Source organism: Mesocricetus auratus, unplaced genomic scaffold (genome assembly GCF_017639785.1).
Source record: "Mesocricetus auratus isolate SY011 unplaced genomic scaffold, BCM_Maur_2.0 Super-Scaffold_6730, whole genome shotgun sequence".
Taxonomy (NCBI): Eukaryota; Metazoa; Chordata; class Mammalia; order Rodentia; family Cricetidae; genus Mesocricetus; species Mesocricetus auratus.
The window spans coordinates 561858-577202 of record NW_024429184.1 but is presented as its reverse complement, the minus strand read 5'-3'; the positions used below and the strand labels follow the sequence as shown (position 1 = coordinate 577202).

Below are 15345 nucleotides of genomic sequence, written 5' to 3'. Positions count from 1 at the left end.
CAGGTGGTACACAGACATACAAGTATGCAAAACACCCATACATGTAGAAACAATTCAAAATTTTAACAAATTTTCCATACTATAGTAATGTTAGTGCATCAGCTTTGTAGAGTTCCCAGGATTAAATATGTATCATAGCTCAGAGATAGTCTATTCTTGAGCCAAAAATATGCGTGATGATGGCCCAGCAACATGGATTCAGATTGCCCCCAAAGACACTCTTCACTGTGGAAGTAGTTACATGAGTTTTTTTTTTTTAAATCACTTGCAGAACAAAGAAAGTCACAAAACCAAGGCACTTATAGACAGACAGATTACAGCAAAGCGGGCCAGACTTACAGGTTTCAGATGCTGAGATTTGTAGCATTTGGTTTGGTGGAAGCGAGTAATCAGCTAACAACACATTTTATTTTATATTTTATTATTATTTACGGTCGTTTTTGCTTGTAGGTACATTTGTGCACCATTTGTGTCAGCGTCTGCAGAGGCTACAGAAGGCACCTGAGCCCCAGGAACTGGAGTGACAGACCACTGTAAGCCACTGCGTGGGTACTGGGAATTAAACCTGGGTATTTTGGAGGAGCAGCCAGTTTCTCTTAGCCACAGAGTTGTCTCCGCAGCCTCTGTTAAGAATATTTTAAAGGTTTTCGTTAGGCACGAGGGTATTATACGTTTGACACATAGCGGGCAATAAATGGCTTCCAAAGGAACGGAAAAAAAAGAACTCCACGATAACTTGGCTCTGGTCTGCAACATTTTAATGGTTCATAATCACGAAGTTAAAATCTTTAACACCGTGTAACATCCTTTTTTCCAAAGAAGTACCGTTTACAGGTAGGTGTGTGTATGTGTGTGATAAAACTCCACGATAACTTGGCTCTGGTCTGCAACATTTTAACGGTTAATAATCACGAAGTTAAAATCTTTAACACCGTGTAACATCCTTTTTTCCAAAGAAGTCCCGTTTACAGGTAGGTGTGTGTGTGTGTGTGTGTGTGTGTGTGAGATGCGGTGGGGCGTTAGGACACCATGGGGGTGAGTACTCTGTGCGTTGCAGACCACCGGGCACACATCTGAAAGCGAGCAGGCTCTGCTTACTGCTTGCCAGTGTTTAGGTTGAAGTGCGGAGACGGGGGACCCACGACCCGCAGGGAAATTTGGAAGGGACCGCGGGTTCCGTACCTGTCGGAGCGGCAGGAACCGAGCTCGGCGGGCTCAGTGCCGCGCGTGTCGGTGGCAGGAGGTTGGCCCTCGCCACCTGAGGGCAGCGAGCGCCGCGGGTCGAGCGCCTTCCGCGGGCGTCGCTGCACACTTCCTGTAGGTCCCGTCGCCCGCCGAACGCTTCCGGTGCCTGCTCCAGCCGGGGTCCGAGCCCCCGCCCCGCCCCTCTCCGGCCCCGCCCCGCGCGGCCCCGCCCCCGCGCTCCAAGCCCGGCGCGCGGAGCCCCGGGCGCACGGAGCGGCGCGCGCCGGTGGCCGAGCTAGGCTGGCGCCCGCGCTCCCCCCCCCCCACCGCACCACCGCCGTCACCCGCCGCGCGGCCCGCGGGGGGAGTGCCCTTCCCACTCCACCGGCTCCAGCGCCCGGGCCTCCGGCCGTGGAGCTGTCGTCCTTCTCCGCCCCGCCGTCCCGCCCCGTCCAGCCCGGGCCGCCCGGCTCCCGCAGGCCCCGTCGCCCGCGTTCCTATGGACAGACGCACAGACACCTGCAGGTGGGTGAGAGCCCGCGCGGGGCTGGCGAGCCAGCGGGCGCGGGGCCTCTTTTGTGTGTGGGCGGCCGCGCCGTGACCCGCCGAACCCTCCTTTTGTCTGCCGGGGCCAGCGAGGCGGGAGGGCGCTAGGGGCGGAGGGGTCTGCGGGCGCAGAGCCGGGCGCGCGCGGGTTCGCGGCCCGCGGCGTCTCGGAGGGCGACTGTCTCTGAGCCGGCGTCCTCGAGCCTGGCGGGAGGGCGGGAAGGAGGAGGGACGCACGGTTTGCCCTGCTAGTTGCAGAGTCTTAGGCGCTTTGGGGGATTCTGCCCTGGCTAGCTTGGTTGTCGGGAGGCACCCGGGGGGGGGGGGGTGCGTGTGGGGTGTGTGAAGGAACGTGCGGCGCTTGGGCTCCCTTATTTATTGTTTCTAACGGAGGAGGGCTTTCTCCGAAAGGCTCCCCCCGATCTGAGGCTGCGCACAGTGATTTGTATTTGTTATCAAATAGATCAAGAAAGCCGGTGTGTCCTGGGGAGAGGAGGCTGGGTTGACCAGATCAAAACAAACAAACAAAAAATGTTTATGGTTTTCTTACAGCTATCTTTAATTTTAATATCTAAAGGTCAGATACTGGTTTAAATTGGGGGGGATCGAACACGACTGGTTTCTTTTTAATAATTGCATTTATTTTGATTTTGAAGTTTTGAAATAAAGTTTTTTTTCACCCCCCCCCCCCATGGTCGTTGAAGATTAGCACTGGTAGTATAGTCTACCTATTAGATGGTTAACTGGAGTGTCAGAGTGATTAGAGAGTAAAACACAATAGGTCTTTCCATGCAGGCTAAAACCTTTGTTTTCCGTTTTAAGACAGGAGACTCTTCACAACGTATGAGGAGAACGTGATGTTAGAAGTGATTTTCCCCATCTGTATTTCTTTATTTTTATATGATGCATTTATATATTCCATGCATGCAAACCAGGGGCTAGGCTGGAAATGGTAGATATGGTGCTTTGAAAGGTGTAAGGTAGTAGTTCTGATTTTTCATATTTGATTAGCTTGCTAACTGTGTGAACAGTTGCTACGTGTTCATAGGTAGTCAAATAATAAACGAAGTCTAATGAACATTCATGAAATTCATTTCACAGACTAATGTTTTGTATGTAGGTATGGGGTTATGTCCTTATGTTAATCTGCTTATTCCTTACTCTCTTGGACAATTATTTTTTGCCTACTCTGTGAGGATTCAGATTGACATACATGAGTCTGACTGTTACCTGGGAAGGTTTTTTTTATATATATATTTTTTACATAGTTTTAATAGCATCATTTCAGGTACAGCCTTTGGAGAAAGTGGGAGCTTCCTTAAAACTAAGTTAGAAGGACAAATATTATTATGCTGGGGAAACTACTTAAATTTCCATTAAGTTGTTAAAAATTCAAGGAAAAAATACAGTTCACTTTTTTTCAGGTACACTATTTTTATCATAAAGAGTTTAATATGCTTAAAATAGTGATTTTTGTGGAAGAAAAATTTACCCTAGATTCTTGCCCCAGTTACATTAGATTGACGATGTTGCATACTGAATTTTTATGTTATTGGACTATACATTCATGCATACTTATGTCTAGAAGCAGCTTCATCTACTACCGTAGTTGACCAGGTTTTATTATGTCCTGCTGTTATTTCCGGTCTAGATTAGGTAAATGAATTTAAACTATACAGAGGCACAGAACGTAGTGTATGGCTCTGGTCCATCCTTGGCCTAAACCTCTCCTTTCCCTTATGAATAGCTTAAAGAGGAATCTTGAATTAGGTCTGTTATCAGGAACACAGAGTTCTAGAAACCACAAAGTAGCAGCTCTTTGTCACTGATAGAAATAAAAAAACACAAACAAACAAAAAAAAAAACCAAAACAGGCTAACAAACTGAATCGTTTGTGTATTTATTACATTGTCAGTGGTAGCGATAAGACTTAACAAAGCATCTCTGTGTAAACGGGAAAAAAATCAACAGTGCGTCTGTGTTGGGAATGCTTTGGCAAAGTAATAGTTGTGCCTGACAGTTTTCTTGGATTAGCACAGCACTATAGTGTCTTTATCTGCACTGGCTGAGAGATAATACCTTGCCTTTTCATTTCTTTTTGACTGGGGTGTAAATGTTACTATTTTTCTTTCTGTATAACTAACAATGGTGTAATCAGAAGCATTCCGGTGAGGCTTACATATTTTTTAACTCATTTTGAGAGGACAAACAAATTAATTTTTTGTCCTGATGCTTCTTTTATTTTTTTTAAACCCTCACAACAAATATTCCTTGCAGAAAATGTGAATTTGTGTAAATTGGCCTTTAAAATGAAGCTGATATTTAACTGCGCTTTGTTTCTCTAAGCTGTCCTCAGTTAAATCTTGGAGACTTTAAAGACTACAAGCTTTTCCAGTACTTCCCTGTGCTCACTACTGGGCAGTAAAGTAGAAAACTGGGCAGGAACAGACCTGTGACTTTTGGTCCTGTGGTGTCATCCCCTGACCGACTCTCTTTGTGGTCATGCGGGGAAGTGAGCCTGCATGAGGGGTGTGACAGAAACTGCTCATTGCAGGATTTGTCATCTCGAGCACTAAGGGTACAAGCTGCTCGCTGAAAGAAGAATTCATTCTTGGATTAATATCCTGGTACCAGATGTACGAGGCTGGCTCTGAAGAAGCTTTCCCCTCCTAAATACCGTCAGAAATAGAGAAGCTGAAGATTGGAGAGAAGCCATTTATTTTGAACAGTTTATTTTATGACAGTTTGTGTTTATAAAGAAACCTGCTCATAATATTTACTCGGGGGATCTACTTAGCTACCCAAAGACGTCCCACAGGTTTCCTTTCTTTTTCTTTTCCCTTTAAGAAAGTTTCCATGGCACTTAGCTCTTCTCTGACACTTCTTGAGTTTGCTTCTTTCTGATCAGCTGATTTATGTATGGACTTTACTTACCACCACGGTTGGAGAATTCTTTTGCTACTCTGAAATTGCACTCTGTCTGTGCTCTGGTCGGTTTCCTAGGAAACAAATGCACTGCATAGATTCCATAATGAGGATTGTGATTGGCTAGTGACTGTGTAAATTCTGTTGTTTGGTAAAGCTTAGTCTGAAATTCAAATAAAGGTCAAGAAAGCAAAAGTACTAAAAATGCAAATTTGGGGATTTTATTTTGTATCCAGGGCCAACAATGTTTTAATAGGCTTTTCTGGAGAAAGGTGAGTTCTCCAGCAATGTTCATTTGTTTTGGGAAGTCTTACACTTGGAGCAGTTGGGGAGATATTTCAGTATTTCATACAAAGGAGATGTATTTCAGAAACGTGTTATCACACTTGCAAATCATGGAGAGAGCAAAGGGGGGAGGTGTAGGGCATCAGTCATATTTTTATACCTAGAGGGAAGTAACGTGTAATTCAAAAAATTATGCATCTTTACATGAAATAGAACTTTTTTTTTTTTTTTTTTTTTTGGTTTTATGAGACAAGGTTTCTCTGTATTGTTTTGGAGGCTGTCGGTCCAGCCTGGCCTCGAACTCACAGAGATCCGCCTGCCTCTGCCTCCCGAGTGCTAGGATTAAAGGCGTGCGCCACCACCACCCAGCATGAAATAGATCTTTAAAACACTTAAAAGTATTTAAGAAACTTCTTCTGCCTCTCCTCCCCCCTTCCTCCTCCTCCTCCTTTTTTCTTTTTGAGACAGGGTTTCTATGTGTAACAGCCCTGGCTGGCCTTGAACTCACAGAGATCTGTCTGCCTTTGCCTCCTAGGTACTGGGATTAAAGTCTTGTGTACCACCACACCCAGCTAAAAAACTTCTAAAAATACATAAAAATCTTATCATAAACTGCTGTTTATATGATCTAGTTGTTTTCCCTTCTCATCTACCTGAAGTTTGCCCCAGAACTGCAAGTTAGAGACTAGCTTTCCTCTCTTCCTTACTTTCCTCTGGAACACTATGGCTCTAGATACAAAAAGCAATGCACAATGCCACTGTTGGTAGGAAAGGAAGGACAAGAAGAAATTTACAAAGAACCAGAACGCCGCTAAAACCAGTGCAAATGTCTTTCACTTGATGCCTGAAAATATATTTTTTTTGTTTGTGAGTCATCAAGGATTCTTTTTATTTGTTTGTTTGTTTATTTATTTGGGAAGTCCTGGAACTCACTCTGTAGACCAGGCTGGCCTCCAACTCACAGAAATCCTCCTGCCTCTGCCTCCCGAGTGCTGAGACTAAAGGTGTGCACCACCACTGCCCCGTATCATCAAGGATTCTTTTGTTAGCTTAAACACTGAAAGAAAATACACGGTCAGGTGGTGGTGGCATAGCCTTTCTTTAATCCAAGCACTTGGGAGGCAGAGGCAGGTGGATCACTGTGAGTTCAAGGCCAGCCTGGTCTACAAAGGGAATTCTAGGACAGCCAAGACTACACAGAAAAATGGAAAAACAAAACAAAACAAAACCAAAAAAAAAAAAAAGGAAGAAAATAAAATACATGTACTTGTTTGTAATCTTAGAGAATGGTGCAGAGTTGCCTCTACACCTCTTCCTTGCTAACCATGTGGTTCTTGAATTGTTCACTTGCCTTTTGGTTAACTTCATTTCAGGCATAAAGTATGTCTTGTGTAGGTTTTCCTGTTCTTGGCTTTTCCCAAAGTGAACATGACTTGAACCCTTCATTCCTTTCCTGATTGCAAATATGGTGTCCCGTCAGTTTTTCTTATAGTTATTGTGACGGCTTTTCAGTTTTGTCATTGCATTATTTAAAGCATAATCATCACCTGTCCCAAACCCTGTTTTCTATTGCAGGACTAAGTCACAGTTAAGGGTGTTTGTGAATTGTGTGACTGGGACATGGCGTCCCTCTCCCCAGCTTCCTTAACAGCTTCACTCTATGGGTGGCTTCAACAACAAGAGTATGTTCTGATAATTCTTCAGCTGAGGTTTCTATGTGATTGCATTCTGAGTGAGGGTCCTGTGTCCTAATCTTATTTTGTAAAGACATCAGTCATTCGACAAAGACTGTCAGTATGACTTCATTTTACCTTAATTACTTCTTTTTTTTTTTGTTTTTTGTTTTTTGTTTTTACGAGACAGGGTTTCTCTGTTTTGGAGGCTGTCGGTCCAGCCTGGCCTCGAACTCACAGAGATCCGCCTGCCTCTGCCTCCCGAGTGCTGGGATTAAAGGCGTGCGCCACCAACGCCCGGCCCCTTAATTACTTCTTTTGGAGGCCTTAGCTCCAGACATAAGTTACATTCTGAGGTACTGGTGTTTTAGGACTTGAAAGATGACTCTGAGCATGCAATTTAGCCCATAGCACAGTCTGTGTGTCTACCCATTTGGAGCCCGAACTACATGTTTACTTCATTCTGTTTAGTGATTTCTAATGGTGTCACCTTTTATGGTTTTGCTCTTTCACATTTCCTATAGGTTCATTATCTTTATCTTATGTGTATGTGTGTGTGTGCCTGCATGATGTGCACCACACATGTGCCATGCCCCCGGGGACCAGAGAGGTAGCTGGATCCCATGAAACTAGGGTTAAAGACAGTTGTGAGCCTCCGTGTGAGTGCTAGGAATTGAACACTGGTCATCTATAGGAGCAGCAAATGCTCTAACCGCTGAGAAATCTCTACAACCTTTTCAAAGGAATGGGTGTGCGTGTGCTTCTGAGTGTGTAGGTGTTAGGTGTATGCACTTGCATGTGTGGTTTGTATGTGTATATATCTGCATGCATGTGAACGTGTGCATGCAGGTGCATGTGAACGTGTGGGCACACCCATGGAGATTGATACTGTCTGTCTTCCTCAGTTACTCTCCATCTTAGCCTTAGTTTTTGAGATAGGCTTTCTCAACAAACATGGAGCCTATTGGTTCAGTTTGTCTGCCAGGCCAGTGTGCTCCAGGGATCTGACTGCCTGCTTCATCATTGGGATCGGGATTACAGCTGTGCACTGCTGCTCCTGCCTCTATACTGGGCCTCACTGCTGGGGATTGTACATCTTGTCAAATTTCTTTGTGTTGTGACAGCAGTGTTCTTTTCCAAGAGCCCATGTAGTATTCACTGAATCATTTGTGTCCCTTCCAGCATGGTGGCACTTTTGAGCCCATCTTTCTCTTGCTTGTGGGTCCCACGGGTCAGGGCTGGTGGCCAGTAGGAGCCCTGTGGCTACTACCTAAACTGTGGGTTGGGTCTTGATTGGTCACTGAGTATGAGGCTCCAATAAAGGAGTAATGTGTCAACTCCATGCTGTTCAAAAAAAGTAGCTAAAGGCTTAATTTTTTTATATATTTTATATTCATAATTTTTAGTGGTTTAAATTAGAAAATTCTGGAATACCAGGGAATTTTAAGTGTAGCCGAATACACTGGAAGTGGGAATGCTGTTCTGTTTTTGTGACTTCTGGGGACGTTTCCTTATGACCTATTGGTACTAACTGTTGCTTTCTAGGGAGTTATGCACCATTCTGTGATCTTATAGTCATCTGGTTTAAACAGGAGTTGGGGGGGGGTGACGCCTTATCCTCAGTCCCAGCGTCTGCACACAATCAAGACCCTAAGGTCATCAGTTACGGTTTCCAAGATCTTCTTGGTTCTGTGTGTTCATCTCATACAGACAGATACACTGTCCTCTAACTGCAGACTTAAGACCAATTGTAGGGGCAGGAGGTGTAGCTCCGTGGTGCAGCCTGCACTTAACATGTGCAAAGTGCCACATTTTCATCCTTAGCGTGCACGGACACTGTATTTGTATTTTTCATGTGCAACACAAACCCTTATGATAGCATTTCTATAATCATCTAGTAGTTAGAAGTTCATTAATATAAAAATAGTTCATGAAAAATATTTCTTGCTTTTCATATGTAGAGCTATTTATGGCTTTTATATTTCGAAGGTAGTTTGACTGAATAAAAATTCTCGTATTTGACTCATGGGTTCTTTGCTCAAGCATCTTTAAAAATGCTACTTTACTATAGAGATTGACAAGCTTTTCCTGTGAAAGGTCAGATAGTAATTATTTTAGTTTTTCAGGTAATAATTCTGTATTACAGCTATTAACTGAGCCACCACATTACAAAAGCAGCCATGGAATATGTAAACGAACTAGCATGATTTCTGCTCTATTGAGAGAAGTCTGATTGGTAAAGCCAGTTGTGAATTGCAGTTGGTCATACATCATAGTTTACAGAATCTTTCTTTTCTTTTCTTTTTTGTGGTGTGTGTGTGTGTGTGTGTGTGTGTGTGTGTGTGTGTGTGTGTGTGTGTTTCTCTGTGTAGCTTTGGAGCCTGTGCTGGCAGTCACTCTGTAGACCAGGCTGACTTTGAACTTACATAGATCCACCTGTCTCTGCCTCTCAAGTGCTGAGATTAAAGGCATGGGCCATCACTGCCTGGCTAGTTTACAGAATCTTACCCCATTGTATTCTGGTTAAATAGACTATTGTCCGATGAGGACCTGGTGCCTCATATGTACCATGTGGGCAGTGTACCAGGGAATTGTATCTCTAGTTTGAATTTTCTTGCAGGCAACTTCATCTCTCTACCTCGATACTCAATGAACACTTTTTTTCATCCTAAAAAGGCAATGTTTTTACTGGACGATGCCAGAATATTACTTGTTCTTTGTCAGTCTTCCCAGATATACAATATATTTTACTATATTGGCCCAAATATTTTAATCTGTTATAACTTCTAGTATTAAATGCATTTCTTTTTAGTGGGTTCTGTGATATACATGTTACATCATCCCTGCTTAACTTTTCTACATATACCTTTTTCCATTTTTTTTGTGGGATTTTTGTTTGTTTTTCTAAACAGTGTCATTCTGAAGCCAAAGCTAGTCTGGAACTTGCTATGTAGACCAAACTGGCCTCTAACTCACAGATCTGAGAATATGCCATTATACCTGGCCAATTATACTTTTTTAAAATCATAGTTTTCATATTTGCTTACTTGTAAAAAAATACTTTTCATTTATGTGTTAAGTATCCCTTCACATGTAAAGGTCAGAGGTCAGCTTTCTGGGTAGGTTCTCTCCTCTCAGTGCGGGATTGAATTTAGTTCTTACTGCACACTGTGTCACCTTGCCAACCCTTTACTTTTTCTTCTAAAAGTATTTGTTTGGTTTTTTTGGTGTGTGTGTGTTTCTGTGTGTGTGTGTGTGTGTGTGTGTGTGTGTGTGTGTGTGTGTGTGTGTGAGACTTGTGCAGGGGATGGGGGGATGCCCACCGAAGACCGAGGAGGGATTTTATTCCTCTGGAGTTGCAGTTGTAGGTGGTTGTGAGCAGCTTGGCATGGGTGCTGGGACTCTTAACTGCTCTGCCATCTCTCTAGCCTCCTGCTTTACTCTGATGCGTGTGTAGGTGTGTGACACAGTGTGCATATTGAGGTCAGAAGACAAGTTTGCGGAGTCTGGTGTGTCAGTCCCCCCACCCTCCATGAGCCATGTCACTAGCCTATGTGTTTTAATCTTATGCCCCATCACTGCCGAATGCTGGGATAGCATGTGTGTGCCACCATGCCTGACTGTTTCCCGATCCCTAATCCCCTCACTGGTCTTTCCGTGGTGTCCATCTGTTAAGCCCTAGTGTTCCTTCAAGCGTCTTTGGTCTCTGTCCCCTTCTTTCTTAGTCTACCCTGAATGCTGTCAGCTCTTTTTGTGCACCCTTTTGCCAACTAGCCAGTGTAAGTTTTTAGCTTTTCTTTTTCTGTCTCTCCACTTCCTACCCCAGCTTTGCTTTTCTTTGTCTCTGTGTGTCTTTCTGGTCTCCTGTAGCCAGGCTGTTCTTGAACTCACTATGTAGCTAAGAATGGGTTGGACAACTTCTACCTCCCAGGGGCGGGGAGTGCAGACATTGGAACACTGTGTGTGCTACAATGCATCTGCTTTATGCCACGTTTTATGATCTGCCTTTATTGGTCTCGTTATTTGGTTCTTGTTCATTATCTTCACAGTACCTTTCATGGGATAGCTTGGCTCTTTTTTCATGTTTATATTTAAATAAGATGGTTATACCTATATTTTTAGGAGGAACTTGCTTTGCTAGGGGTAGGAAGTTGTCTTGGTTTCATGGTTCAAGATTTTTCTCCTATATTCCTTTTGTGAAGTATCTTAAAATATGGCCACTCATAAATCAAAGTGAAGTACACTCATTAGAATGAAAATTAGTAAGTGGTGTGAGACCATACAGCAACTAAAATTCTGCATTGCTGTGGGAATTATACATTGGTATGGGAATGTAAATTGGAACGAACAAATTGGAAAGCTGTTTGGCAGTATCTACTTAAACTAAACACATGCATACCGTATGGTTCAGCAATTCTACTTGGAGATACATACCACCAAAGTAAATGCACTAGAATGAATGTTCATAGCACTATTTATAACATCCCCAAACAGAACTCTTTACAATGACCATCACTACAGTATATGGTAGACACTACCAGGTAGAGTGTTACATTGATGATATACCCAAATAAATCACATCTTCTAGTGTTGATACCTTTGTTTCCTTCTCAAGTGGTCTGCTTTGGTTAACTGGATATTAGCAAACCTTACTGCTACAGCAGCTTCATAAATTCTTAGCCGCTGAAGAAAATATGGCCCTAAGACTGTAGGCAGAGTCCTAGGCCAGAGGCTGTGTGTGTATGTGTGTCTGTGTCTGTGTCTGTCTGTCTGTCTGTCTGTCTGTCTCTGTGTCTCTATGTCTCTGTCTATCTGTGTGCTGATGTCTGTCTGTGTGGCTACTCAAGCGAAGTGTAAAAAGAAAGGAGAAAATAGGGGCTCCTTAAATGCAGTGAATGTTATATGATCTGGTTGTAGGCTCTGTTATAAAAAGTTGTGAAGTAGTAGCAAGATATGTACTTACTATTTCTGTCCTTTTCTGATTGTATATCATGTTTGAATACAAAGGGAAATAAACAGAGCCTTCCTGCAGGCTCTTCTGTGGTATTCTCTGCAGTTGGCCTTTCTTGGTTATCTGTCTCCTTTGTCTCACTCAGTCCTCTTCGGTTGACGCCAAGGCTCACGGTTTTCTTTGAAGGGTCCCTTAAGTCAATGTGATGCTGGAACGTGAAGTATCTCCTTTAGACTGGTGTGGTTAGGGTTTGGTTCTCCACTGAGGGTGCCATTTTGAAGTTTGGGGAACGTGGAGGTTGAGGCCAGCGGGAGGCAGTGAAGCACTGTGTGTGTTGGGTGTTCTTGCTCTAACCTCTTCCTGTGTTCCTTCTCTCTGCCTCCTGGCTGCTGTGATATGTGCTGCTCTGTTCTGCCACCCCCTCTGTGATAGACAGACCCTGACCCTGTGAGCTAAAATAAATCCTGTCCCCTTAAGTTCTTTCTCTCAGATCAGATCAGGGCAGCAACAACACTAGTGCAGTAAATTCGATGGTTTTGTGATGGCTGGGAAGCCTGAGCAACTTGATTGATTGTTCATAGAGAGGCAATCTCACTTAAATAGGGGCTTGTCTAGTTAAGGGTAAATTGTGGAAATTTCTTGTTTCCCATATATATATATATATATATATATATATATATATATATATATATATATATATATTTTTTTTTTTGGTTTTACGAGACAGGGTTTCTCTGTATTGTTTTGGAGGCTATCGGTTCAGCCTGGCCTCGAACTCACAGAGATCCGCCTGCCTCTGCCTCCCGAGTGCTGGGATTAAAGGCATGAGCCACCACTGCCCGGCTTGTTTCCCATATTTTAAGATTAGTAGAACTGACACTCACATACACCCTCTTTTGACCTACCAAATGATCAGTTTTTCTAGTTTATCTAACTTATGGTGATAAACAATGCATATTTACTGTAGGGAGTCTAATTCTTTTGTAATGACAGGTTTGTTATTGTTTTCACGGCAGTTTTGATTTAGAGTTTCACTTTATTCATATTTTCAGAAAACTAGGAGCTAAACATTAGTGGATTTCTCGAATAGCAAGAATTAACATTGTGGGAAAAGTTTACTATTTTAACTTTTTTGTGAATGTATTTCCTCAGTGAGTTTAAGTAAAAGCTTAAGTAAAAGTTGTACCTTTGTTTGCTTTTGGAAATCTGGATTAACAAACAGAAATATTTAAGATGATTTTTTTCTCTTCCTGGATAGTTGTCTTAAGTTTCTTACCTTTGGAGTTTTGTATCTTTAATCCTGTTTTCTGCCACCAGTTTCAGAAAGATCAGTCAGCCCTACTGACAAGTCCATTCCATTTACTGATTTACCCAAGTCTTATTTGCATGGCCTTTGACGAGATACCTGTGCATTGTGAGGCAGAGATAGCCCTGTGCTTCCTGCAGAGCAGCCCTTGAAAGATAAGCATTTGTCTAATGATTTAGTCTTGGGAGCCTTCTCCCTCTTGAATATAGCCAGGGAAAGATGCGTAGTCTTATAAATAGCATTCTGCCTGTGAATATCTTGTACTTGTGAACATATTGATATATGAATGTTTGATTTGTATATATTCTGCTTAAATTGCTTTTTAGCCAACTGGCTATGTTCTTTCTGGCAGTCAAAAGTCTTACCATGAAGTGTGTTTCCTATATACACTTCTTTAATGATGTATACATTGATATAAAGCCTCTACCTTTATTTAAGTAACTTGAAGATGGAATTTCTGTCCCACCTGGCCCCATAGCCATTTAGTTCCAAATAAACACACAGGCTTATATTAATTATAAACTGTTTGGTCGATGGCTCAGGCTTCTTATTGGCTAGCTCTCCCTTAATTATTAACCCATTTCTATTAATCTATGTATCTCCACTTTGACTTTCCAATGATGCCTGGTCCTCTTGCTCCCTTCTTATATCCTGTTTCCGCCCAGCTAGCTCACTTCCTGTCTGTCTGTACAGACTTCCAGACCTCTATGGCTAGCTAATGGCAAGCTTCATTCTCTGACTTTCAGACAGGCTTTATTTGTACAAGCAAGATATCACCACAGTAATTAATGTTCCTGTTGAAAATTAGGTTTAAAGACAGGTGTGGTAGCACATTCGTGTAATGCCAGCACCTGGAACAGTGACTCAGGAGGATCTCTGACTAAAGGCCAGCTCAGGGACTGCATAAGGAGATCCTTCCTAAAATAAGTAACAGCATTTTATAAATTTACCCTTTGCTTTCATATTTTTGTTGTTAAACATTCAAGTATATACTCTGTGTGTGTGTGTGTGTGTGTGTGTGTGTGTGTGTGTGTGATAGAGGTGCTCGTGGATGCATGTGTGGGGATCAGAGGATAGCTCAGGAGGGTGCCATACCTCAGGCACCATCCACCATCTTTTTCTTCTTGTTTTGAGGCAGGGTCGCTCAGTGACCTGCAAGTAGATTAGACTGACTGGGTAGCTAGACCTGTGGTGGCTTGTATAAGAATGTCCCCAAAGATACATCTTCAGAATGTACAGATGGCCTTGTTGTGGAGGTGTGTCACTGTGGGTGGGGCTTTGAGGTTTCAAAAACTCATGCCAAGTCCAGTCTCTATGTCTTTCTGCTGCCTGCAGATCTGGATGTAGAACTCTTAGCTACTTCTCCAGCACCCCTCTGAAATGGTAAGCAAGCCCCCAGCTACCTTGTTCATGGTGTCTCTTCACAGCAATGGAACAGTGACTAAGACAGATGTTGGTACCAGGGAATGGGGTATTGCTGTGATGGGCCTGCCCGTGCTATTTGTTGGAGGAATATAGAAAACTTTGCTACTTTGGACTAGAAAAACATTTAGTTGGGGGCTTGCTGTCTTTCATAAGAGTTGCCTTGATCATTGTGTTTTCACAGCAATAGAACAGTACCTAAGACAAGACCCAAGAAGCTGTGTGGTGGTGGTAAACACCACTCAGAGACAAGCAAATCTCTGAGCTCGAGACTAGCCTGGACTCCTGGGTGAGTTCCAGGACAACCAGGGCTACACAGAGAAACCCTGTCTTAAAAAACAAACAAAGCCAAAACACAAACTAAAACAAACAGCAAATAACAATTGCAACAAAAAAAGGAAAAGACAAGACCCATGGATTCATCTGCTTGTTTGTGCCTGTGCAGTGATAGGATCACAGGAGCCGGGAGGCAGAGGCAGGCGGATCTCTGTGAGTTCGAGGCCGGGCTGGACCGACAGCCTCCAAAACAATACAGAGAAACCCTGTCTCGTAAAAACCAAAAAAAAAAAAAAAAAAAAAAAAAAAGCACTGGCAGCTCTTCCAAAGGATCACAGGAGCACATTGCCATGCCCAGCATTTTTTGAATTGTTTTTCTTCTTACTTTCTTCTTCTTCTTTTTTTTTTTTTGAAACAGGGTCTGACTATGTAGATCAGGCTAGCCCCCAAATCACAGAGATCCACCTACCTCCTCCCAGTTTTTTTTTGTTTGTTTTTTTAAAATGTGGTTTCTGAGGCTCAAACAGGTCCTTGTGCAATGTATTTTACCAACTGAGCCATTTCCCTGGCCCATAACTGTTTTCCTAAGATCGTACTATGTAGGTAGATTCTCTGTGTCTCAGCACCCACTTCCAAATAACCATCTAGAAACTTATTGTAAATTGTAAACTAACCTATACTTCCTATATGCCCTTTGCCAAGTGGCAGTACCTTCTTTCTTTCTTTTTTTTATTCGAGACAGGGTTTCTCTGTATTGTTTTGGTGGCTGTCCTGGA

The 15345-nt window shown here is 43.0% G+C and overlaps 1 protein-coding gene across 4 annotated transcripts in view; it reads left to right on the top strand.

Annotated features, from left to right (window-relative positions):
• Window positions 1-1471: 1471 nt before the first annotated feature.
• The window catches only part of Kiaa1958 (KIAA1958 ortholog), a 132328-nt gene continuing 118454 nt past the window's right edge, over window positions 1472-15345 (top strand). For 2 of the 4 annotated variants that reach the window (XM_040737727.1, XM_040737724.1), the window contains exon 1: window positions 1472-1710. The gene's annotated coding sequence lies outside the window, so the exon portion shown is untranslated. The remainder of the gene's footprint in view (window positions 1711-15345) is intronic. The other 2 variants (XM_040737740.1, XM_005085061.4) reach the window with 2 other exon arrangements.